Source organism: Engystomops pustulosus, chromosome 5, assembly GCF_040894005.1.
Source record: "Engystomops pustulosus chromosome 5, aEngPut4.maternal, whole genome shotgun sequence".
NCBI lineage: Eukaryota > Metazoa > Chordata > Amphibia > Anura > Leptodactylidae > Engystomops > Engystomops pustulosus.
This window is the reverse complement of record NC_092415.1, coordinates 22854087-22880650: the sequence shown is the minus strand read 5'-3', so window position 1 is coordinate 22880650 and position 26564 is coordinate 22854087. Positions and strand designations below refer to the sequence as shown.

General features: G+C 44.8%; 1 protein-coding gene across 2 annotated transcripts in view; it reads right to left on the bottom strand.

Moving 5' to 3' along the window:
* The window catches only part of TMEM74 (transmembrane protein 74), a 31326-nt gene extending 18701 nt beyond the window's left edge, over positions 1-12625 (bottom strand). Inside the window, exon 1 of one of the 2 annotated variants that reach the window (XM_072154626.1) lies at positions 12491-12625. The gene's annotated coding sequence lies outside the window, so the exon portion shown is untranslated. The remainder of the gene's footprint in view (positions 1-12490) is intronic. The other variant, XM_072154627.1, reaches the window with a different exon arrangement.
* Positions 12626-26564: the final 13939 nt, after the last annotated feature.

The following is a 26564-nucleotide window of genomic DNA, read 5'->3' as shown; positions in this document are numbered from 1 at the left end:
TCCTGATTGGGATACAGAGAAACGGCGTGGCAAGAAAAAGCACAGAGATCTTGCATCAATGATCCCGTTTTGCTGATTGCTCCAGATTCCGACGGTTTGACGCCCAGCTACTTAGCAGCTACCTGCAGTTACGTTTGTAAGACAGCCCTGACATCTCTAGACTAGAGATCAACGGACCCCAGGTTTCTATTTGGGTTTTAGACTTTCAGTTATGCAGTTCAGGGACCTTAGTAGGTCCTTCAAAGGTCAAGGAAGGCTTCTTGTTTACAATTTTCTTGTGATTCAGCGCACATGTATGAGGATTTCAGCGCTGGAGGTCCTTCTCATTATCTCTACGGCGCAGTATCAAACTTAGTGGTTGGTTGGGTTGGTCATTTAGGGCGCTCATGAAGTCTTGGGCCCTGGATGGCTGCCCAAAACTTACTGAGAGGATGGAGAGGATAAGAGCCTAAGTGGAGACTCCAGGAGCTTTACCGAGGATGTTCATGCGATCATTAGGCCAGAAGTATAATAAGGCTATTTCATGAGACAAGCCCCTTTACACATAGAACGTAACTTGCAGAGAACTATTTTTTTACAGTTCAATTAACACATTTGATAAGTACAAGTCTGTAAGGTTAGCTCCTTGTTATATGATGGAAGCCTGCTGTGTAACTTCTGTTATAAAAAGACGGTTCTAGGTTTTTTTTTTACTTCTTATAGGCACCTAAAAAATTGTGAATATATTTTATGCTTTTATATGATTCACAGTTACTTGTTCCTGGTAGTGTCAAGTAAAGAGCTGTACAGCATTTAAAGGGGTTTGTCCTAAAATCAATGGTTATTATCAGGATTCGGGATGTGTGAATCCTCTGGACCACCATGGGAGGTGGTACTAGCCGGCACCTGGTCATCACCACAGCCCGCCGCAAAGCAGGTTGGACTTGCTGCGGCAGGATACCACCAGGTCGTTCCACAGGTGTGACTTTCCTGTGGTGGCAGCCGAGGTCGAGGTACCTTAGCAGGAGACAGTCTCGTGGTCAGGCCCAGGCACAGGGTCAGGGCAGAGATGCAGAGCGGCAGAGATGCAACGTCTAGTCCAATCCGGGGTCAGCAACGGGAGGTCCAGGCAGATGGTAACGGGAACACAGGCACATGGGACACAGGACACAGCAACGCAGGAACACACGAACACACGGGAGCAGGAACGCAGGATACACAGGAGCGCAGGATAATTGCCAGGGAGCTTTTTCTACGGCTGTGAGGCACAAAGATCCGGCAAGGGTCACAGGAAGGTGCAGGAAATTACCTGGGAAGGTGGCAGGCCAGTGCGATGGCCCTTTAAATCTTTGCGAGCTGGCGAACGCCCTTGGAGACAGCAGCATGCACCCCAGGAGATGGGGATGCGAGCGCCAAACCGCGGGAGCCACAGAGACCATTGCTGGAGCCAGGAGAGAAGAGTTCAGCTGTGCAGGGGCTCCAGGGCACACGGAGAGACAGGGATCGCGGAAGCACCCGTGACAGTTATCAAGGTTATAGAAATGTCTGACCTCTGGTGGTCCACAAGGACCCTAAACAACAATGTGAGTGGTGGGTCCATGTCAACTGTTCTATTGGATTTCGACACAGTTGGCTATTTTCACCAGGTGATTCGACGGTCAGGTTGCCAGTCCTGATAATTGTGAGGCAGTTCAGGACAGTCCACCTGAATATTAAAACATCACCTAAAAAAACCCACCTCAGGATTGTCTACAACATTCAATAACCCCAACCCAATTCTCCCTCACCTTGTGTCTCCAAACCATATGGATTGTAAGACCCTGAGTCTACTTCCATGATTGCAAATCAGTTGTTGTGTCTTTTATACTTATTTCTAAAATAAAACTTTTAGTGTGTTTAAGATTGTGGTGTAATCCTTGGATCTCCTACAATAGGAGCCCTAGGGAGTCAGATGATGCTTTATATTGGCTTGTCTGGAAAACCTTCCAACATACATGTCTACAGCACATCAGTAGAGGTCCACATACAGGGCTCCGTTATTTATATGGGGGGGGAGGGTAATTATAAAAAATATCGGTTACTTGTACAATACAAAGGCACTACTGCTGTTAAATGTCGTTTCACTAGTGAATGCAGTGAGAATTTTTTTTCGCTCCTCATTACACAGACGTTCTTAACACCTCGTACATGATACCACCACCCCAGGCTCGCCAGAAGCCAATCACCTGGAAACAGCACAGCCTATTTATAGCAGGTGATAATAATCTGTAATAAGGGAGAAGGGGAGAGATAATTTTTTCTTACTGAATTTTATAAAACAGTCGTTATCTCCTTACTGGCTGCACTAGATACAATGGGGCAGATTTATCAGGGCTTGTGCGCTAGAAAACTGAAGTTCTGAAATAGGCGCATTTGCTGGGGCATGGCTAGGAATTTTGCCTATTTCCCCAAATTATGCCAACTCTATGCCAAGGGAAAATAAGGGATATGATGAAGGGCGCTCCTGTTCAAGCACAATTCTATGCCAGGCAGAACCTGGTCAGGAGACTAGCGGTCGGGAACAGGAACAGTCTGGGGTGCACAACCGCAGATCAGTTTGTCAATATACAACATAAGAAGAGGAATGCGTGGCAATCACCAAAGTCATGTTTAATCAAATTTCTTTATTCCAGAGCCATCAGGACAGGGTAAGATGCTGCTCCGCCAAGGTGACAGGCCGTTTCGCGCGTATAGTTGCACTTTTGCAATCCTACTGGTGTCCACCATACGGGGTACCCGGGATAAATCTGCCTAACGGGTGGGCATCATGAAAACAGTGAAACACACGCGATCCCCTAAGCCAATGAGATTGCATGGAGTCTGTAATGGGCGGTGACCAACCACGCACTATGCTCATATGGCTTTTAACCTATAGTGGTATTAAAATAGACCTATAGTATCCGAAGATATCGAATCTAGGTCTAAGTAACATTCGGAGACAGTTTTAACAATAGCAATAGGGAAACTGGGCGTACAGCTGCCCCGCTGTGAAGGTTCTCCATCACTGATCTTAGTCTTCTTATTTAGGAAGCCATTAATTACCATTAATCTGGGTTATCAAGTCATCTAGGGGAATAACAAAAACAATCAGGTCTATAGCACCAATATTTATATATTAAATATAAAGAAAACTCTATGGCAGTGGTGGCGAACCTATGGCACAGGTGCCAGAGATGGTACTCAGAGCCCTCTCTGTGGGCAACTGCGCAATCACCCCAGCGCAGGCTTCACCAGACAGCACTCAAGGCCTCTTGCAGTCGCAGACAGCTCAAGACCCTGGAAGGAAGCTACAATGATAATCCAAACTTCTTCTCCTTCTTTCTACTGTATTGATGTCCTCAGGTGCCTGTACAATTTATAGTAGGGAGAAGTAGTAGGGAGTAATAAGTTACTGCTTAAATTGTCGCATCGGCACGTTGCGAAAAATATGTGGGTTTTGGATGTAGTTAGGGCACTCTGGGCCACATTTATCACTTTTGTGCGCCTAAGTGTAGTAGTTGCGCCTAAATTCTGGCGCACTGTTTTGCCAGAATTATCACGAGCTACAACCATCTGTGATAAGTATATTTTCTGCCTCTTATTAATCACTTTACTTTAACACAGTTTAGGCGCAATTTTGGCGCAGTTTAGGCGCAATGTTAGATTCAGGCACTTACATGTGATCCTGCTACAAGCTCCTCTCTGCTTCTCCCGCAGCCCAGAATGAAGATAACACTCACAGCAGCACCCAGGTGTGTGACACCCAGCACCCAGTGACCTCCTCAGCAGGGGCTTCTCCTGGAGGGGATCCCCCAGTGCTTGTCTCCTGCTGCACCCCTGTAATTCTGCACAATATCCCCCTCAGACACTGTGCAGAATTACATGGGGGACACTTGTTTGTAGTATCTGCAAACTTCTGCAAGCTTCTGCAAACTTGTGCAAACTTCTCTTGCTCTTGCTGTGAGCTCAGCGTTTTGCAGAATATTTTGTAAATAGAAGGTGATGAACTGTAAATAGAGTCTGCAGCTCCTGTCTGTAATGTATCTAATGTATCTATTATATGTTCCAGTGTCTGGCTGAGCTCTGCTGCTAGAAATGAGCTCTTCTGCACAGGGGCTCAGTGCTTTCTTCTCAGATAACGCCACCTTCGGGCTGGAGTGTTTTTGCGCCTGTTTTTGCGCCTAAATGAAAACGTTGCAAGTGATGAATATCATTAGACGCAGCAAAACATCTGGATTGGTAAGATAGATGAGGGAAAGCTGCTTATTTTTGCTGCGCGGCTAGTTTGGCGTTTAATCGCAAAAATGGCGCAAAAACGGTGCGCCTGAATGAAAAGGCGCAAAAACAACAGAAAAAACGAGTGATAAATGTGGCCCTAGGTGCCTAAAAGGTTTGCCATCACTGCTCTATGGAGAGGGGAGGGGTGCCTCTTCCAGCTAGTGGATACTGATTACCTTTCTCTGAGTAGTGTTAGAGCATTATCTTACTAACGTACACAGACAAAAATTGTACTCTGTAGGACTTTCTCCCAGGGGTCTGCGCCTCCTCTCTCCATAGACTTCTGTGTTAAATAGGAAAGAGCCGTAATGACCGGTATAAGCAGTTTGAAGCATTTTTCCTTAATAAGATACATTATAAACTTTCTCATTATCACTTGTACTAGTCATTTGCATAAAGTTCTTTTGTTGTAGGAGGTGCGCTTTAAATGAGAAATGACACCATGAAATGGAATCCATTAAAACATTTCAAACTACCGACACAAGAAGCGTTAGGTTTTTCCATTAATTTATTAATTAGCAAACAGTATTCTAATGTCAAATAAAGTAATGATCAGACTTTTAGTGGGGACGAGTCATTTTCCAAGTCAGTGTTTGTTTTTCTGTATTCTCTGAAGTAGGGAAATGCAATCACAATGAGAACTTTATAAACCTATTGGAGGGTGACTAAGTAATTAAAATGTAGCTGTCATTAAAATCTCATTTTCTCTCTTATTATTACATGTTATTACACAATTTCCTGCAACACGTAATTGCACATCTATTCAACGTTGAACATGCTAAATAAACAATGGGGCTTATTTACTAAGGGTTCCACGGCCCCATTCCCGTGGGGTTTTCTGAAGTTTTCGGGGATCGCACCGCTGGGACAAGCATTTAAAAGGCTATTGTGTCGTACGCGATCGGATTGTGGCGCATCGGTGTCAGCTTACATGCGACAGAAATCGGGGGACAGGCCTTCGGGATTTGACAGGAAATCGGGGGCACAATCTTCTTTAACGCAACAGATGTGCATTTCGGTCGGAAAATGTGTATGTAAGGGGGCACATTGGGGCACATTTACTTACCTGGTCCGGAGGATTTCCCGGAAGTGCATTGCCCGACGATAATGCACTGTGCGTGATTCACTAAGATTGTGCACCCGATAACCTGCATGTGTCGCTTCCCTGATCAAGTCCGCCGGGTTCACCTTCTTCCTCCCGGTGTATGTAAGTGCATTGTATGCGACACAATTTTAAAGTTAAATCCCGCGGTTTGTCCGAATCAGTCGGATCGTCCGTCGGCCCACCCCCTGATTAGTGTCGCATGAAAATCCCCTTCTAAATGCCTGTCCCAGCGGCGCAAATCCGAAAAATGTCAGAAATATCCGACTAAAGTGTGGTCCGCGGGACCCTAAGTAAATAAGCCCCAATGTGTAGCTGGGAGGGGAAATGTGCCCCAGGGATCCTCATCAATGGAAGACTCCTCATATCTTGAGAACCAAGATTATTCTTACTTTCTATTTTGAAGCGAGTTACAGACATGAACAAGGGGTTCATAGACATTAAAAACGGGTTTTAGGGGGGGGGGGCTCTGTCATAGTCTGTCTGTAATGTTGGGCTGTGACAGGGCAGTGTTACATTTCCACGAGAAGCAAATATGACGCTGGATTCCTCGCCTGAATCCACGTTCCAGTCATAATTTTCTCATTCTTATTAATTTTCCCACTCAATACGTTGCGATGTTCAGCTTCATTGAGGGTAAATCCTCGGCTGCACCCTGTAGAGCGGGAAACTCCCCCTCAATGCTTTATGGCTTTGATATCCTAAAGCATAATAAAGTCTCATTCTTGCCTTGGCGTGCAAAATTTCTTTCCTTTACCCAGTGATACAGTATACAGGTTATTAAATCACTGCAGGCTGAAGACATTAACCCTTGGATAGAAACATAAAATGTATTCTAAAATACCGAAGAACGGAGACATTGTTGACCTTCCGGGCATTTTTCTGTTCCAATTAAATGTAAAATGTCTATATAACAAAGCTTTGAGGATTCTTTTCTATGTTTCTACAGAAATGGAAACTGACTCCAGTAACAGAAAACTTGCAGTAGGTATTACATGGCATAGTAGGTTAATATTCCATTATTAGGGTTCGTTACTGCGTGTAATTGGATTCCCACCCACCACTGATGGCCATTGATGGCACATTTGTGAAGGTAATAGGTCAGATTTTTCATCCAAATCCAAATGCTGACATTGACCATTACAAGTTCTATCTGAACCTATACACACACACATACGTGTACATACAACATACAATGTACATACAGCATTAGGTGGAAGCCCAGGAGATCTGTTTACCCATATCTTAGTTGTTAATAGTGGTTGTAATAAAGTATATTGCATAATTGTAGCTTGTGGGAGCTTGTCCTCTCACTGCTGCTATCTTTGTAATGAGCTACTCCACAATCCCTCCCATTTGCTCTAAGTGAAAGCTGTCCAGGAATCTACTGTAGCTTAGAGCAGGGAAAAACTATGTATGTGCATTATGCAGGGAGTTAATGGGATCATGTTAGTTAAACTAACCCACTCTAACTAATTATGCCTTTGAAAACTGCTATAGTACAGCACTACAACTATCCCTGTGTTGTTTCTTCCATACCTGTAATATACTGTATAACTGGTAATCTACTATAGCTTAGAGTAGGGGGAAACTATGTATGTGCATTATGCAGGGTGTTAAAGGGAACATGGTAGTAAAACTAACCCACACTATATGAACATACCTTTGAAAACATCTGTTGTACATTAGCACAACTATCCCTATGTTCTTCCTCCCCATGCCTGTAAAGTTCCATAGCCCATTTATAAGGTTGGCTCACTATCCATGTAAATGACCTCATATGAGTTTGATCATCGTCTTTCCTCTGAGCGGAATCCAGTATATTCATTTCCTTCCTGCTCAGATGTGTCTCCATCTCATTCCCTTAGCAATGAGGGAGACGCTGCCTGTGTGACTCGCCGAGGAGAATTCCTCAGGGAGGGGTGAATAAGGAGCTGATATCTCTTCAGCAAGTCAGTCACACAAAGCCATTGTCTCACTAATTCCAGAGGGAGGGGTGAATGATGTAGCAGAGCTGAGGAGAAAGAAGACCCCTCGTTAATCAGGAAGCTGGATGTGCAGCTGACTAGAAGAATATGAAAATGCATTGATGGTGAGTTGCCTTTACAAACGGACTGTGGAACTTTTCAGGCATGGGGAGGTACAATATAGGGATATTTGTAATGCTGTAGACCCAAAACTGACCTGATACTTAGAAAGTCTCAAAAAAACTTTAACTCTACTTGCTAATAAAGTGGTCCCAACATTAAAATAGTGAGCCCCCCGGCAGTGCATGACTACTATCACCCAGCAGGCCTCAGCTACTGGCGGACACACAAGTAGATAAAAATAAGACCCTATTAACATCATGTACATGTATCAGTACATGCATGTCGGTCTAATAATAACTCTGTGATATCTATTATGTTCTCCGATAAGACTGTTTTTTATTAACACAAGATGATAACGCAGCTCAGCATAATGGATGTGGATGCAGTGAGGATCCACTTACAGACAGTGGGGCAGATTTACTTACCCAGTCCAGTCGTGGTCCAGCAGTGCGTTGTCTGACGAGGATTCGGGTCCTGCACGATTCACTAAGCTTGTGCGCCTGAATTCCTGCATCCTCTGTGCCGAGGTCCGCCGGAGTTCACCTGCTTCTTCCTGGTGTTTGTAAGTGCGTGTCTTGCGACACATTTCTAAATGTTAAATCCTGTGCGTTGTCCGAATCCATCGGGTTGTCCGATGGCCGCCCCGCCCGATTTGTGTTGCGTGCAAGCCGGTGCCGATGTGCCAAAATCCGATCACGTGTGCATGAAGCCTAACAAGGGGACAATAAGGGAGGTGACTCACTAAGTAAGGGAACAATAAGGGGGGGGGGGACTCACTAAGTAGGGGAACAATATGGGGGGTGACTCACTAAGTAGCGAAACAATAAGGGTGTGACTCACTTAGTAGGGGGACAATAAGGGGGGTGACTCACTAAGTAGGGGGACAATAAGGGGTGACTCATTAAGTATGGGGACAATAAGGGGGTGACTAAGTATCGGGACAATGAGGGGGTGATTCACTAAGTAGGAGGGCAATAAGTGGGGTGACTCACTAAGTAGAGGGACAATAATTGGGGTGACTCACTAAGTAAGGGGACAATAAGGGGGGACTTCATACTAATAGGGCAAAAAAGAGGGGACTGTATGGGGACACTAAGAATGGGAGCAATAAGAGGGGCTTGCTAAGAATAGGGAAAAATGGGGCTGCTTACTAAGAAAGGGGCATTAACCATGAGAATTATTGGCGGTGACAAGGAAAGGGCTGGTAACTCTAAAGGGGACCCTAGTACTAAGGGGAAAATAAAACTGAATGAGGGAGCAAATACGGGGGAATTTTTCATGGCTTGGGTTAGGGAAACACACACTAGTTTTTCGGTTTAGTTGTTGTAATGGTGGTGGTCACAGTGATATGGAATAGGAATTTTGCCCTGGGGTCCAGAGGACTCTGATTACCCCACTGGTTCTACTGTAAGTAAGGAGGCTCTAAGATTGCTATTTCTAGGTATATCAAAGATATCAGAAGAGGAGGAGACATCGGAAGGATCCTTGTTGACTCAAGTGCAGAATACTGTGAATTATACAACATTTTGGTATAAAAACCGGAGTGAACAAATGAGAATTCCCTGTGACGATAATGACAACTGCAGAAATCCAAAAGCGATGTAGCAGAGCTGTATGGTATCAGATATTGCAGCGTATGATGTAGGTTTCCATGTACCTAGAGGCTATCCTCCGGTAGTTGGTTATTAGTGTTATAATGGACAAACAATGCAGCTACAAAGACCTAATGGAAAGATTTGGCTCTGCTACATCAGTAACTTATACTATAATAGGTGAATTGTAAATTCAGTGCCAAAGTACAATCCCTGCAGCTGTCACCTAATCCGAGAAATAAGGCTCAATTGTCACAATGTCACAACATGACAAGAAAACTGTGACGTCTTCCACATGACAATGTAACACAATGAGAAGCTGATGAGGAGGTTATATATTACAGGCGGTCCCCTACTTAAGGACACTCGACTTACAGACAACCCATAGTTACAGACAGACCCCTGTGACCTCAGGTGACCTCTCTGGATGTTACTATAGTCCCAGACTGCAATAATCAGCTGTAAGGTGTCGGTAATGAAGCTTTATTGATAATCCTTGGTCCCATTACAGCAAAAAATATTTAAACTCCAATTGTCATTGAGGCTCCAAATTTTTTTGTCTGGATCTACAATTATAAAATATACAGTTTCGACTTGCATACAAATTCAACTTAAGAACAAACCTCCGGACCCTATCTTGTATGTAACCCGGGGACTGCCTGTATATACAATATATAGTGCCAACATATACTGTATCCTTGTACTGTACTGAAATTGAACTGAATTATTATTGGGATTACATGCATTTACATTGTAAAGTTACCATTAAAGGGGTTGTCATGGATCCTGCACTTGAATAACCTTTGCATTCCCCGGGTTTGCATTGGTTCTCTTCCACTTTCTTCCCACATATATCCTCAGAAGTAAATTGCCAAAAAATGACTGACCCCATTGGGTGTCTGAAATGAGTCTCTTTCTCTTTTATTAAATAATTGCCCACAAAGAAACAATGTTACATAAGGTTCCTCTATTATACATAAAGGGATAACTTGGCATTACTCTGTAAGAACATATCAGGAATGACAAAAGGGGTTGGCCATTCATTTACATAAATTTCCCCTTTTCATTTACTGCTTTATCAATAATCCCTGAATGTTTGCAGAATGATTCAGCAGTCCTGCTGCCTACTTTAGTGCTGCCTGCAGACTCTCTGTGGATCTTTGTTTACATGTCTGAGCACTGATGAATAGAAGGAGCTGTAGCAGGAGATTATGACTCATCCTACTCTAACCACTCCCCTCTCATTGTGTCTGTGTCTATCAGTGAGGAGGATTTTGAGAGAAAGATGCACAGTGGGTGACGCTATGAGGACGGACTGAAGGAATAAAAGAGAGTAAGTTTTGTATATACAGAGGGCAGAATGGTGAGACCACTGAAATGCTGAAGCTCTCAAAGTAGGCAAAGGTACATATTAGTGCAGAGACATGTCTAATGTAACAGATTTATTTAGAAGTGGCCAAACCCTTTAATTTTATAATCTGTATTTCCCCCTATATTGATATGTTTTCATTAGGAATAACAAGGGAATTGCAATGGAAGTATGTTTTTACATGGGAAGAGATCCACCCCAATTACTTCAGACTTTCATGTCCTGTTCTTCTCATGGTCTATTAAGGACTGCAGATAACTGGGTGGTGGAGCCCATAGGCTGCTGCACTACAGCTCTTCCTGTAGTCCACAAATTGGTGGAAATATAAGATTTTCTCAGTACAATTCTTCCTTTCACAGATCTTCAATTTCAATCTGTCAATATGATCCTTAGAAAAACATATTGTATTGAGACCCTTAATACCCCTAGGACCATGATACTGTAATGCCTATTAAAAGCCCAGCATGAAGACAGTGTAAGAGACATGGGATGTAGCTACCACAGGGCATATCTATGGGTATCAAGCAGGGGGAGCCACTTCCATCCATTTAGATACAAGGTAAGACCATTAAACCAAACCTCAGCCCATGACGGAAAGCCTAGCCACAACTTTGTACCCATAATGCAACTGATGCCTTTGCTTGGGTATCCAGAGATCCAGGGTAACTCACAAAGCGGTGAAATGCAATGAATCTTCCCAGAAAAGGTTTTCCCAGGTTGGTTTGGCGAACCTTGGAGAAGCCGGATGCTTATCCATTACATCCTTCACCCAGTTACAAAATGTAAAGGTATCCACAGAAAGCCAATACATTCTATAGCTATGGTAGAGAAACCCCAGACGTGACAAATCCAACCCTGTTCTATACCTGCCTACCTAAAAAGGTGGGATGGAACTGATTCTTCCAGAAAAAAACGGTTGTTCTGTTTTGAAGAACCTTGGAGAAGTAAAATACTTACCCGCTCACTCTATCTATCACAAGATTTAGATTGTATAAGCATCCACAGCAAGCCAATACAGTTGAAAGTAAAGGCAGAGAAATCGACTGAGTAGAAAGTCAACAAACCTTTCCAAATCCACCCCTGATTTGTGTCTACTTACCTGGAGACACCTATCTGGTGGAATTCTTCTATTTGCAGATCTTCTAGATCTTCTGTCTCTATAGTTCTTAGTCAAACAGAAGTTGTAGATGAATCACCATCTTTCCTAAACTTCCAATGGATTCATTGTCCAATTCCCTACATGCCCTTCACTACCTCCTTACACTATAGATGCCCCCGCCACTCACTTATACATTACACATCACTTCCAAATCTATAACCGAGATGGAAACTTAATGGCGACTGGCCGGGAAACGCAGAATCTGAGAGTCAGGATCCACTTAACCTTCATAAATCAGATCAATGGCAGCTGCTTAAAGCGACCACTTTATAAAAAATGTCCTTATATAATATAACAAGAAGAAAAGAAGACACATTCTGATGACTAATGACCAGTGTCCACAGCGTCCCCCGGGGGCAGAGACATGAATGAGCATTACAGAGATTAAGGCAGGTTGCAAGAAGACGATAAATAGCAATGTGCGGCGCTGGGTATTGTAACCCAGAGATACTGAGGATTCTCCGAGGAAATTTGATAATCCCAGGGGGAAGCGCTGATGCTTCGCCAGCAGAAATACAGTAATGCCGTGATTAGGAATCATCACTAATTTAATCTGCCTCCTGGTTATATAAGGGGTTAACCATCAGACCTCTACGGATACATATACGTTGTAGTGATAATAAGCAGGCGGCCAAAAGTAACATAAAATCTTAACTCATGGTCATATTTTTATATGTACAAATATAAAAAGTCTACGTAAACTGTACAAGACACACATACACATATAATATATATATAGTATATACTGTATATTGCTGTAGGGAGCATGGAGAGAGCACCGCACTATGAGGCGTAAGGATGATATCTTGTTACATAAAAGCAACAATGCACAATGTGATACAAAATGTAACAATACCTGGAATACCCGGAATTCTCTTAAAGAGCCCCCACCCTAGTACTTACCAATTACTCCGGCTCCCCGTCCCAGCCCTCCGCATGGATCTGAGCTGTCAGCACCAGCACTTGTAGCCCCGGCTGCCTGATCCTCTCATCTAGATATTCCAGCAGGGACGATCCGAGCCGGGGAGTGGTTGTGTGCAAAGCCTGCTGGGAGTTGTAGTTTTAATTAGGATGCTCATGTGTTGTCTGCGCTCACAGATGACTGACTGGGAGGAGGGTGAACTCCAGAGGGATGTAGTAGGAAAATATCAATGGATTTCTATAACATGGGGGGCAAATTGGTATATAGGGATAATAATGTATGGGAAAGATACGTAGGGAAATGATTCAGCAAGAGTTTTAAAAAAAGTACCAAGATGTAGCAGAGCAGGATGGTTTTTATTTGCAAGATGAATGTTAACAGAAATGTGATAAATTGTAGGAGGTCAGTGAGGTAATAATAATAATTTTTTTTTATATAGCGCCATCATATTCCGTATCGCTTTACACATCATAGGGGACCTATACAAATATATATAATGGGCCACATTTATCACTTTTGTGCGCCTAAGTGTAGTAGTTGCGCCTAAATTCTGGCGCACTGTTTTGCCAGATTTATCACAAGCTACAACCATCTGTGATAAGTATATTTTCTGCCTCTTATTAATCACTTTACTTTAAAACAGTTTGCGCAATTTTGGCGCAGTTTAGGCGCAATGTTAGATTCGGGCACTTACATGTGATCCTGCTACAAGCTCCTCTCTGCTTCTCCCACAGCCCAGAATGAAGATAACACTCACAGCAGCACCCAGGTGTGTGACACCCTGCACCCAGTGACCTCCTCAGCAGGGGCTTCTCCTGGAGGGGATCCCCCAGTGCTGGTCTCCTGCTGCACCCCTGTAATTCTGCACAGTATTGCTGCAATACGCGGCGGAACGCGTGGGACGATTTGTCCTGGGTCCCCATCTCCACCTCACATTGCCTGGTAATATTACAGCGGGGTTTGGTGTTCAGTGGGTTTGCTACAGCACATCAGCTATTCCGGCACGGAGGATTATCATGCACTACCGTGCATTTATTTCTCAATTTTCTCGGGCCGGACTCTCTGATAGCGACTTCACCATCTTCTTTTTACAGACGCATGTCCTGCTTTCATACTCATTTATGTTGTGAGATGGTTTTGTGAGGCTCGGGTCTGGATAAACCCTGCATTATCAGGTGTCGGGCTCCAGTTGTGTTTGTACTCATGGGTGCACAAGGGTGCATTCCTTTCTAAATGGTTTTAACTATTTTTCTGTCTTGCTGATGTTAGTCTTATGTCCAATTTTTGAATCTTGAATAATGTCATTTTGTGTCATTTTGCTACTTTACACATGTTTCCTTATTCTTTTTTTGCATAGCCAATTTTTGCATGTGTGTAGCCCACTGATTGGGCGTCACCTAAAAGTACAGATCCCAATCCTGTCCACATTCTTCTCAGTTAACGCCACCTTCGGGCTGGAGTGTTTTTGCGCCCGTTTTTGCCCCTAAATGAAAACGTTGCAAGTGATGAATATCATTAGGCGCAGCAAAACATCTGGATTGGTAAGATAGATGAGGGAAAGCTGGTTATTTTTGCTGCGCGGCTAGTGCACCTAAATGAAAAGGCGCAAAAACAACAGAAAAAACGAGTGATACATGTGGCCCTATATTTCATTACAGGGTACAAACATTCATATAGAACAATAGGAACATGGCCCCTGCTCACAAGAGCTTACAGTCTATGGAATGACTGATAGATAGATAGATAGATAGATAGATAGATAGATAGATAGATAGATAGATAGATAGATAATAGATAGATAGATATGAGATAGATAGATAGATAGATAGATATGAGATAGATAGATAGATAGATAGATAGATAGATAGATATGAGATAGATAGATAGATAGATAGATAGATAGATAGATAGATATGAGATAGATAGATAGATAGATAGATATGAGATAGATACATATGAGATAGATAGATAGATATGAGATAGATAGATAGATAGATAGATAGATAGATAGATAGATATGAGATAGATAGATAGGAGATAGATAGATAGATATGAGATAGATAGATAGATAGATAGATAGATAGATAGATAGATAGATATGAGATAGATAGATATGAGATAGATAGATAGATAGATAGATAGATATGAGATAGATAGATAGATAGATAGATAGATAGATAGATATGAGATAGATAGATAGATAGATATGAGATAGATAGATAGATATGAGATAGATAGATAGATAGATAGATATGAGATAGATAGATATGAGATAGATAGATAGATAGATAGATAATAGATAGATATATAGATAGATATGAGATAGATAGAAAGATAGATAGATATGAGATAGATAGATAGATAGATAGATAGATAGATAGATAGATAGATAGATAGATATGAGATAGATAGATAGGAGATAGATAGATAGGAGATAGATAGATAGATAGATAGAAAGATATGAGATAGATAATAGATAGATAGATAGATAGATAGATAGATAGATAGATAGATAGATAGATATGTTATTTTGTAACTTCATGGGTCACATTTATCACTTTTGTGCGCCTAAGTGTAGTAGTTATCACAACCTACAACCATCTGTGATAAGTATATTTTCTGCCTTTTATTAATCACTTTACTTTAACACAGTTTAGGCGCAATTTTGGCGCAATGTTAGATTCGGGCACTTACATGTCATCCTGCTACAAGCTCCTCTCTGTTTCTCCCACAGCCCAGAATGAAGATAACAATCACAGCAGCACCCAGGTGTGTGACACCCTGCACCCAGTGACCTCCTCAGCAGGGGCTTCTCCTGGAGGGGATCCCCCAGTGCTGGTCTCCTGCTGCACCCCTGTAATTCTGCACAATATCCCCCTCAGACACACTGGTGATACTGTGCAGAATTACATGGGGGACACTTGTTTGTAGTATCTGCAACATTCTGCAAACTTGTGCAAAGTTCTCTTCTCTCTTGCTGTGAGCTCAGCGTTTTGCAGAATGTTTTGTAAATAGAAGGTGATGAAGTGTAAATAGTCTGCAGCTCCTGTCTGCAGAGTATCTCATGTATCTATTATCTGTTCTAGTGTCTGGCTGAGCTCTGCTGCTAGAAATGAGCTCTTCTGCAAAGGGGCTCAGTGCTTTCTTCTCAGATAACGCCACCTTCGGGCTGGAGTGTTTTTGCGCCCGTTTTTGCGCCTAAATGCAAAAGTCGCACGTGATGAATATCATTAGGCGCAGCAAAACATGTGGAAATGAACGATAGATGAGGGAAAGCTGGTTATTCTAGCTGCGCGGCTAATTTGACGTTTAATCGCAAAAATGGCGCAAAAACGGTGCGCCTAAACGAAAAGGCGCAAAAACAACAGAAAAAACAAGTGATAAATGTGGCCCCTGGATTGGTTAGATAGATGAGGGAAAGCTGCTTATTTTTGCTGCGCGGCTAGTTTGGCGTTTAATCGCAAAAATGGCGCAAAAACGGTGCGCCTGAATGAAAAGGCTCAAAAACAACAGAAAAAATGAGTGATAAATGTGGCCCCTTGTTTATTTTTTACATTTTGTCATAAGCATCAGTCATACATCTGTTCTTGATTAGAGATGAGCGAACATACTCGTCCGAGCTTGATGCTCGATCGAGCATTAGCGTACTCGTAACTGCTCGTTGCTCGGACGAGTATTTCGCCCGCTCGAGAAAATGGCAGCTCCCGCCGTTTTGCTTTTTGGCGGCCAGAAACAGAGCCAATCACAAGCCAGGAGACTCTGCACTCCACCCAGCATGACGTGGTACCCTTACACGTCGATAGCAGTGGTTGGCTGGCCAGATCAGGTGACCCTGGGATAGACTAGCCGCTGCCCGCGCTGCTCGGATCATTCTCTGTCTGGATGCCGCTAGGGAGAGAGCTGCTGCTGGTCAGGGAAAGCGTTAGGGTGTTCTATTAGCTTACTGTTAGGCAGGAGTGATTCTCCAAGAACCCAACAGCCCTTCTTAGGGCTACAATAACGTTATACTTTTTTTTTTTATTTGCTTGTGGCTGGGCTTGCTGGCACTAGTAGTGTGGTAGTAGTACCATATTGTGAGGAATTAGCAGGGGGACTTGCTACCGTTGTGTTTAGCTCTTAGTGACACACATATCCACCTCAAACACCAAAGTGGAAAAATTTATTAGGGGTTTGATTTCAATTAGGCACAGTCTGCCAGTTTCATTTTATTTTACGTTTATTTTTTTCATAACTCAGCGTCATCTCATCTGGCATAGTAGTGTGCTTTAATACTTGGCTAGAAAATAGCCATAGGAGAATCCAAACGGCTTACTTACGCCTACAGTAGCGTTATATATATTTGATTTCTGGTTGATCTGCTGGTGGCTGTAGTTGTTGCAGTGCATCTACTAGCAAATTGTGAGCAATTTGGAGTGAGACTTGCGACCACTGTGTTTTGCGCTTAGTGACGCACATATCCATCGCAAAGACCGAAGTGGGAAAATTTATTAGGGCCCGGGGTTGGATTTCGATTAGTCACAGTCTGCCATTTCCTTTTTTATTTAACGTTTATTTTTTTCATAACTCAGCGTCATCTCATCTGGCATAGTAGTGTGCTTTAATACTTGGCTAGAAAATAGCCATAGGAGAATCCAAACGGCTTACTTACGCCTACAGTAGCGTTATATATATTTGATTTCTGGTTGATCTGCTGGTGGCTGTAGTTGTTGCAGTGCATCTACTAGCAAATTGTGAGCAATTTGGAGTGAGACTTGCGACCACTGTGTTTTGCGCTTAGTGACGCACATATCCATCGCAAAGACCGAAGTGGGAAAATTTATTAGGGCCCGGGGTTGGATTTCAATTAGGCACAGTCTGCCATTTCCTTTTTTATTTTACGTTTATTTTTTTCATAACTCAGCGTCATCTCATCTGGCATAGTAGTGTGCTTTCATACTTGGCTAGAAAATAGCCATAGGAGAATCCAAACGGCTTACTTACGCCTACAGTAGCGTTATATATATTTGATTTCTGGTTGATCTGCTGGTGGCTGTAGTTGTTGCAGTGCATCTACTAGCAAATTGTGAGCAATTTGGAGTGAGACTTGCGACCACTGTGTTTTGCGCTTAGTGACGCACATATCCATCGCAAAGACCGAAGTGGGAAAATTTATTAGGGCCCGGGGTTGGATTTCAATTAGGCACAGTCTGCCATTTCCTTTTTTATTTTACGTTTATTTTTTTCATAACTCAGCGTCATCTCATCTGGCATAGTAGTGTGCTTTAATACTTGGCTAGAAAATAGCCATAGGAGAATCCAAACGGCTTACTTACGCCTACAGTAGCGTTATATATATTTGATTTCTGGTTGATCTGCTGGTGGCTGTAGTTGTTGCAGTGCATCTACTAGCAAATTGTGAGCAATTTGGAGTGAGACTTGCGACCACTGTGTTTTGCGCTTAGTGACGCACATATCCATCGCAAAGACCGAAGTGGGAAAATTTATTAGGGCCCGGGGTTGGATTTCAATTAGGCACAGTCTGCCATTTCCTTTTTTATTTTACGTTTATTTTTTTCATAACTCAGCGTCATCTCATCTGGCATAGCAGTGTGCTTTCATACTTGGCTAGAAAATAGCCATAGCAATAGGATAGCATCGTTTGGTTTTAAAAACTAAAAAACACACAAAAAAAAAAAAAACACAAAAAAAAGGTAAAAAAAAAATTAAAGTTATAACTCTCATTTTCAAAATGTTTAACCCGAGGGCTAGGGGTAGAGGACGAGGGCGGGGACGTGGGCGTCCAACTACTGCAGGGGTCAGAGGCCGTGGTCCTGGGCGGGGTGAGACACCACCTGCTGATGAGGGAGCAGGGGAACGCCGCAGAGCTACACTCCCTAGGTTCATGTCTCAAGTTACTGGGACTCGTGGTAGAGCACTGTTGAGGCCAGAACAGTGCGAACAGGTGATGTCGTGGATTGCCGACAATGCTTCGAGCAATTTGTCCACCAGTCAGTTTTCCACGCAGTCCACCCATGTCACCGAAATCGGCACTCCTCCAGCTCCTGCACCTCAGCCTCCTCCCCCCCAGTCTGCCCCCTCCCAGCAAAATTTGCCATTTGAACCGGCATACTCTGAGGAACTGTTTTCTGGACCCTTCCCACAGTCACAAACCACTTGTCCAGTTGCTGATGAGCAATTTTCCGATGCCCAGGTTTTCCACCAGTTGCAGTCTGTGGGTGATGATGACCTTCTTGACGTAGTGGAAGAAGTGTGTAAAGAGGTGTCCGACGATGAGGAGACACGGTTGTCAGACAGTGGGGAAGTTGTTGTCAGGGCAGGAAGTCCGAGGGGGGAGCAGACTGAGGGATCGGAGGATGATGAGGTGACAGACCCAAGCTGGGTTGAGAGGCCGGGTGAACACAGTGCTTCTGAGACGGAGGAGAGTCCTCGACCAGAACAGGTTGGAAGAGGCAGTGGTGGGGCCAGACGGAGAGGCAGGGCCAGAGCTGGTGCATCAGCGTCAAATGTGTCAACTAGTGAAGCTCCCGTGGCTAGGGCTCCTGCGGCGAGGGCTAGATTTTCAGAAGTCTGGAGGTTCTTTAAGGAAACACCGGATGACCGACGGACTGTGGTGTGCCACATTTGCCAAACCAGGATCAGCAGGGGTTCCACCACTACTAGCTTAACTACCACCAGTATGCGCAGGCATATGAATGCTAAACACCCCACTCAGTGGCAACAAGCGCGTTCACCTCCGGCCGTGCACACCACTGCTCCTTCCCCTGTGTCAGCTGATAGTCAGCCCCCTGCCCAGGACCCTGCCACAAAAACCCCATCGTCGCCTCCACGATCCTCCACAGCATCCACCAGCGTTCAGCTCTCCATACCCCAGACGCTGGAGCGGAAACGCAAATATAGTGCAACCCACCCGCACGCCCAAGCCCTTAATGTGCACATCTCCAGATTGCTAAGCCTGGAGATGCTGCCCTATAGGCTAGTAGAGACCGAGGCCTTTCGCAGCCTCATGGCGGCGGCCGCCCCTCGGTATTCGGTCCCCAGCCGCCACTACTTTTCCCGATGTGCCGTCCCAGCCCTGCACCAGCACGTGTCAGACAACATAATCCGTGCCCTGACCAACGCCGTTTCTGACAAGGTCCACCTGACCACGGACACGTGGACGAGTGCTGCCGGGCAGGGCCACTATATATCGCTGACGGCACATTGGGTTAACTTGGTGGAGGCTGGGACCAAGTCTGACCCTGCGGCTGGTCATATACTGCCGACGCCGAGGATTGCGGGGCCTACCTCGGTCCAGGTGTTTCAGGCCTACTATGCCTCCTCCTCCTCCCACCCCTCCTCCACCTCCTCCTCCGAACGACCATCCGTGGGCATGGCGCCATCAGTCGGTAGCTCTAGGCACAGCAGCAGTGCAGTCGCTAAGCGACAGCAGGCGGTGCTGAAACTGCTGAGCCTAGGCGATAAAAGGCACACCGCCCAAGAACTATTACAGGGCATCACGGCGCAGACTGATCTGTGGCTGGCACCGCTGAACCTGAAGCCAGGCATGGTTGTGTGTGACAACGGCCGTAACCTGGTGGCGGCTCTGCAACTCGGCAGACTGACACATGTGCCATGCCTGGCCCATGTGTTAAATCTGATAGTTCAGCGTTTCCTCAAGACATACCCCAATCTGTCTGATTTGCTCACGAAGGTGCGCCGCATCTGTGCGCATTTCAGGAAGTCCAGCACAGATGCTGCCACTCTCAGGGCAGCGCAGCGCCGCCTCCAACTGCCCGCTCACCGACTGTTCTGCGACGTGCCCACGAGGTGGAATTCAACACTGACCATGTTATCCAGAGTTTACCAGCAGCGCCGAGCGATTGTAGACTGCCAGATGTCAACTTCCACCAGAACTGGTAGTCAGGTCAGTCAGCTTCCTCAAGTCTACAATGAGGAGTGGACGTGGATGTCTGATATCTGTCAGGTGCTGAGTAACTTTGAGGAGTCAACACAGATGGTCAGTGGCGATGCCGCCATCATCAGCCTCACCATCCCGCTGCTTGGCCTGTTGAAAAACTCTCTGGTCAGCATGAAGTCGGAAGCTTTGCGCTCCTCACAAGAGACGGGGGAAGAAGATTCCCTTGTTGATAGCCAAAGCACCCTTAGGTCTGTTTCTCAGCGCATATCGGAGGAGGTGGAGGAGGATGAGGAGGAAGAGGAGGAGAATGTTGGCGAGACACAAGAGGGGACCATTGTTGAGTCCTTCACTGTTGAGCGTGTATGGGCAGAAGAAGAGGAGTTGGAGGAGTTGGAGGAGGAGGAAATGGACAGTCAGGCCAGTGAGGGGAGTGAATTCTTACGCGTTGGTACTCTGGCGCATATGGCAGATTTCATGCTAGGCTGCCTATCCCGTGACCCTCGCGTTCAAAGAATTTATTCCAGCACCGATTACTGGGTGTTCACTCTCCTGGACCCACGGTACAAGCAAAATCTTTCCACTCTCATCCCTGGAGAGGAAAGGAGTGTGAGAATGCATGAATACCAGCAGGCCCTGGTTCACAAGCTGAAACAGTATTTCCCTTCTGACAGCGCTAGCGGCAGAGTGCGTAGTTCTGCGGGACAAGTAGCGAGGGAGAGTAGGCGAGCAGGCAGCTTGTCCAGCACTGGCAAGGGTACGCTTTACAAGGCTTTTGCCAGCTTTATGTCACCCCAGCAAGACACTGTCACCTGTCCCCAGTCTCGGCAGAGTAGGGCTGATCTTTACAGAAAGATGGTGAGGGAGTACATAGCTGACCATACCATCGTCCTAAATGATCACACAGCTCCCTACAACTACTGGGTTTCAAAGCTGGACATGTGGCACGAACTGGCGCTGTACGCCTTGGAGGTTCTTGCCTGCCCTGCCGCTAGCGTCTTGTCCGAGCGGGTTTTCAGTGCAGCTGGTGGCATCATCACCGATAAGCGTACACGCCTGTCGACTGACAGCGCTGACAGGCTGACGCTTATCAAGATGAATAAAGCCTGGATTTCTCCTAATTTCCAATCTCCACCAGGTGAAGGAAGCTCAACCTGAATAATTTATCCACTCCTCCTCCTCCTCATTTTCCTCCTTCTCCTCCTCTTTGTACAGTAAAGCAGAGGAAACTGGCTATTTTTTTACAGGGCCCACTGGCTCTAGCTATAGTACTTTATGCATTTAATTTTTATGGAGGGCCACCGACCCGGTCCTCTGTTTTAAACAATTTTTGGGAGTGCCACATACAGGCACTCAATCTATTCAATTTTTCTGGAGGGCCACCTACCTGCTCCTCTGGTTTGAAAACTTTTTTGGACTGCCACATACAGGCACTCAATCTATTCCATTTTTATGGAGGGCCACCTACCTGCTCCTCTGGTTTGAAAACTTTTTTGGACTGCCACATACAGGCACTCAATCTATTCCATTTTTATGGAGGGCCACCTACCTGCTCCTCTGGTTTGAAAACTTTTTTGGACTGCCACATACAGGCACTCAATCTATTCCATTTTTATGGAGGGCCACCTACCTGCTCCTCTGGTTTGAAAACTTTTTTGGACTGCCACATACAGGCACTCAATCTATTCCATTTTTCTGGAGGGCCACCTACCTGCTCCTCTGGTTTGAAAACTTTTTTGGACTGCCACATACAGGCACTATCCAAATTGAATTGTCTCCATAGCAGCCTCCACACGTTGTCTCCATTGCTACCTCCAAAAGTCGTCCATATAGCTGCCTCCATACATCGTCCCTTTATCAAACGAGGTGTGTCAGGCCGAAATTTGGGTTGTTTTCATGGATTCCACATCAAAGTTGTTAACTGTGTCGCCACCCTGCTGTGTTATCCACAAAATACACTGGCAAACTTTTACCATTTACGGATATTATTTCAGCGCTTCTTGCGCATCTGTTTACATTCCCCTCACCCGCCATATCCTAAACTTATAAGAACGCTACTACACTTGATCTTATACAAAAGGTTCTTAGAAGTGCTGTTTGGGGAGTAGCCTAGAGACAGGGGCTTGGATTGGCGAAAGCTCGCCTGGCAGCAGAGCGCCAGCTCCATGCCAAGAACCAACTAACATAGTTTTAACTGCAGCACCTTTAATCTACTACTAGTTCACTGCCTCCATACATGGCCGCCTTATCAAACGTGCTGTGTCAGGCAGAATTTTGGGTTGTTTTCATGGCTTCCACAACAAACTTGTTAACTTTGTCACCACCCTGCTGTGTAATCCTCAAAATATACTGGCAAACTTTTACCATTTACGGATATTATTTCAGCGCTTCTTGCGCATCTGTTTACATTCCCCTCACCCGCCATATTCCAAACTTATAAGAACGCTACTACACTTAACTTGGTGCAGGCTGGGACCGAGTCTGACCCTGGGGCTGGTCATATACTGCCGACGCAGAGGATTGCGGGGCCTACCTCGGTCCAGGTGTTTCAGGCCTACTATGCCTCCTCCTCCTCCCACCCCTCCTCCACCTCCTCCTCCTCCTCCGAATTACCATCCGTGGGCATGGCGCCATCAGTCGGTAGCTCTAGGCACAGCAGCAGTGCCGTCGCTAAGCGACAGCAGGCGGTGCTCAAACTGCTGAGCCTAGGTGATAAAAGGCACACCGCCCAAGCGCTATTACAGGGCATTCCGCATCAAACTTGTTAACTTTGTCGCCACCGTGCTGTGTAAGCCACAAAATACACTGGAAAACTTTTTTCATTTACGGATATTATTTCAGCGCTTCTTGCGCAGATGTTTACATTCCCCTCACCCGCCATATCCCAAACTTATAAGAATGCTACTACACTTGATCTTATACAAAAGGTTCTTAGAAGTGCTGTTTGGGGAGTAGCCTAGAGACAGGGGCTTGGATTGGCAAAAGCTCGCCTGGCAGCGGAGCGCCAGCTCCATGCCAAGATCCAACTAACATAGTTTTAACTGCAGCACCTTTAATCTACTACTAGTTCACTGCCTCCATACATGGTCCCCTTATCAAACGAGCTGTGTCAGGCAGAATTTTGGATTGTTTTCATGGCTTCCATGTTAACTTTGTCGCCACCCTGCTGTGTAATCCACAAAATATACTGGCAAACTTTTATCATGTACCGATATTATTTGAGCGCTTCTTGCTCACCTCCTTTGATTCCTCTCTGCCACCCATTGGTTTGAAGCCTGAGTCCATTTAGGGTATGTTGCCATGCCACTCTCTAGCCTGCCACTGCTGCCGCTGCCTCTGCATGCTGTCCCCTATAGTGTCAGGGTCAATTATTGGATGTTTTAGATGCTATCTAGCTTCATTCTGTCACTCTGTCATGGCCATGCTGTTGCCCATAATTTTGGCATAATGGTGCGATTAAGCAGCCTCAGAGGCATCCATGCATGCTGCCCCTGCTGTTTCCTGTCCATTTCCGTGGTGTTTCCATCCTTTTCTGAGGTTCCCAGGTGTTTGGCCAAGCTTCCCTGTGCAGAGCCTTGGTCCCCTTGAAAAATGCTCGAGTCTCCCATTGACTTCAATGGGGCTCGTTACTCGAAACGAGCACTCGAGCATCGGGAAAAGTTCGTCTCGAATAACGAGTACCCGAGCATTTTAGTGCTCGCTCATCTCTATTCTTGATGTTTCTATTAATATGTATTTTTTAAACTAATTCTTTTAAATAGAAAACAATGATGATGCTTAACAATATAAACCATCATAATACGGGGTCGTTCACATTAACCCCTCCCCTGCCTGAACACATCCCGCAGGTGGGAGGTCCCCAGTCTCCATATAAGGGCTCTGACCTCATTGGGAAACAGCCAAATATAATAGCAACAGCCAATCACTATCTTTTGCCGAAGTTGACTCCTCCCCCTGCTTTCATATTGCCCTCTATACGCACACAGTGATGCGTCAGTGATATACAGTGTAAGGACGCGTGGCTGAGCCCCACAAGTTCTCCTTATAATGTATGTGATAGAGGAGCGGTGACCATGTACAGGACACACAGGGATAGGACATCTCTATATACAAAGCTGTAACAGTAATATTATCATTAAAACATAAAATCATATCCATTTTTTGATTTTTATATAAAATCCTCCCAAAAAATAACTATTAGTCTGAAAAATGTTCCTAAATGGTAAATGATTGGATGTTCATCAAGGTAGTTCCTCCGCCGTCCACCAGGTGGCGCTGCTGCGCTGAAAAGCATCTGAACGCGCTCAAATTCACCGAGCCGGACCAAGTGAAGGTAAGCGCGTCCCAAGCGACACATTTCTTTTTTTAAATGCGGCGGGTTTTCCGAATCCGTCGCGTTTTCGCTCGGCCACGGCCCCCGATTTCCGTCGCGTGCATGCCGGGGCCAATGCGCCACAATCCGATCGCATGCGCCAAAATCCTGGGGCAAAACAGGGGAAATCGGCGCATATCGGAAATATTCGGGTGACACGTCGGGAAAACGCGAATCGGGCCCTTAGTAAATGCCCCCAGTAGGCGCAAAAAAATGCGCAAAATAGAGCAACTTAAGATAAATCTGGCCCATAGACAGAATAATCGAAGATGCCATAGCAAAATAAAAAAAAAAAGTTAGACCTAATAATAAAAAAATAGAAGACAGTTACATAGATCAAATAAATTATAGATAATAAGTTTGGAAGATAGATTGTTTTGTCTTGGCGGGCTGCTTATGTCTTCATTTTTCTGAAGGACCCATTGTCCTTTTTTTTTTTGTTTGCCCTGTTGCACTGCTTTGACTTTCTTTGTATAGATACAAATATGTATACCAAAAGTAAAAAACGGCAGCACTCCATATACAGGCAGTCCCCGGGTTACGTACAAGATAGGGTCTGGAGGTTTGTTCTTAAGTTGAATTTGTATGTAAGTCGAAACTGTATATTTTATAATTGTAGACCCAGACAAAAAAAAATTTTGGCCCCAGTGACATTTGGAGTTTAAACATTTTTTGCTGTAATGGGACCAAGGATTATCAATAAAGCTTCATTACAGACACCTTACAGCTGATCATTGCAGCCTGGGACTATAGTAAAGCATTCAGAAAGCTCCACCAGAGGTCAGAGGGGTCTGTCTGTAACTATGGGTTGTCTGTAAGTCGAGTGTCCTTAAGTAGGGGACCGCCTGTAGTGAAAAAGCAAACGTGGTTTATTCCACCTCGTGCGACGTTTCGGCTGTCTCCCAGCCTTTGTCAAGTAATGTGTGTCGTGATACATAGAGATATTTATAGTCACAATGTGATGACATCATAATCATAGTAAACAAACAAGTGATCAGTATATACATATAATACAGTGTGTAATCTATTGTGATCATATACATATATAAAGCATATAAACTCCACATTGGTGCAGCGATATTTTACACAACCGATAATACAATCGTTAATAAACAAATTGCATATAATACTAGTGCTGTAGTGGTTCACCTGTATGGGTACCTCCTCCTGGTGTAATCAAACAACCGGACGCCATTCGTGTGTCTCCATAGCGCTACTGCGCATGTCTGTGGAAAGTCATGGAGAGCAGATGCTGTAGTGCGCATGTCACGCATGCGCATAAGCGTACTCGGCATCGATAGACGCCATCTTGGATAAGGGTATGTGCCAGCACAGCAGATAGTTATCATAAAACGTATATTAAGCCTGACTAGCTAAAAATAGTGTCATCGCTACTTGTTATATGTAAATTTATGGTTATGGCAGACTGAAAAAAGAGGTAGCATACTATTATCTTATGTCACCCCTCATCCTCAGACTGTAAGCTCTTGTGTCACCCCCTCATCCTCATAGACTGTAAGCTCTTGTGTCACCCCCTCATCCTCATAGACTGTAAGCTCTTGCGTCACCCCCTCATCCTCATAGACTGTAAGCTCTTGTGTCTCCCCCTCATCCTCATAGACTGTAAGCTCTTGTGTCACCTCCTCATCCTCATAGACTGTAAGCTCTTGTGTCACCCCCTCATCCTCATAGACTGTAAGCTCTTGTGTCTCCCCCTCATCCTCATATACTGTAAGCTCTTGTGTCACTTCCTCATCCTCATAGACTGTAAGCTCTTGTGTCACCCCCT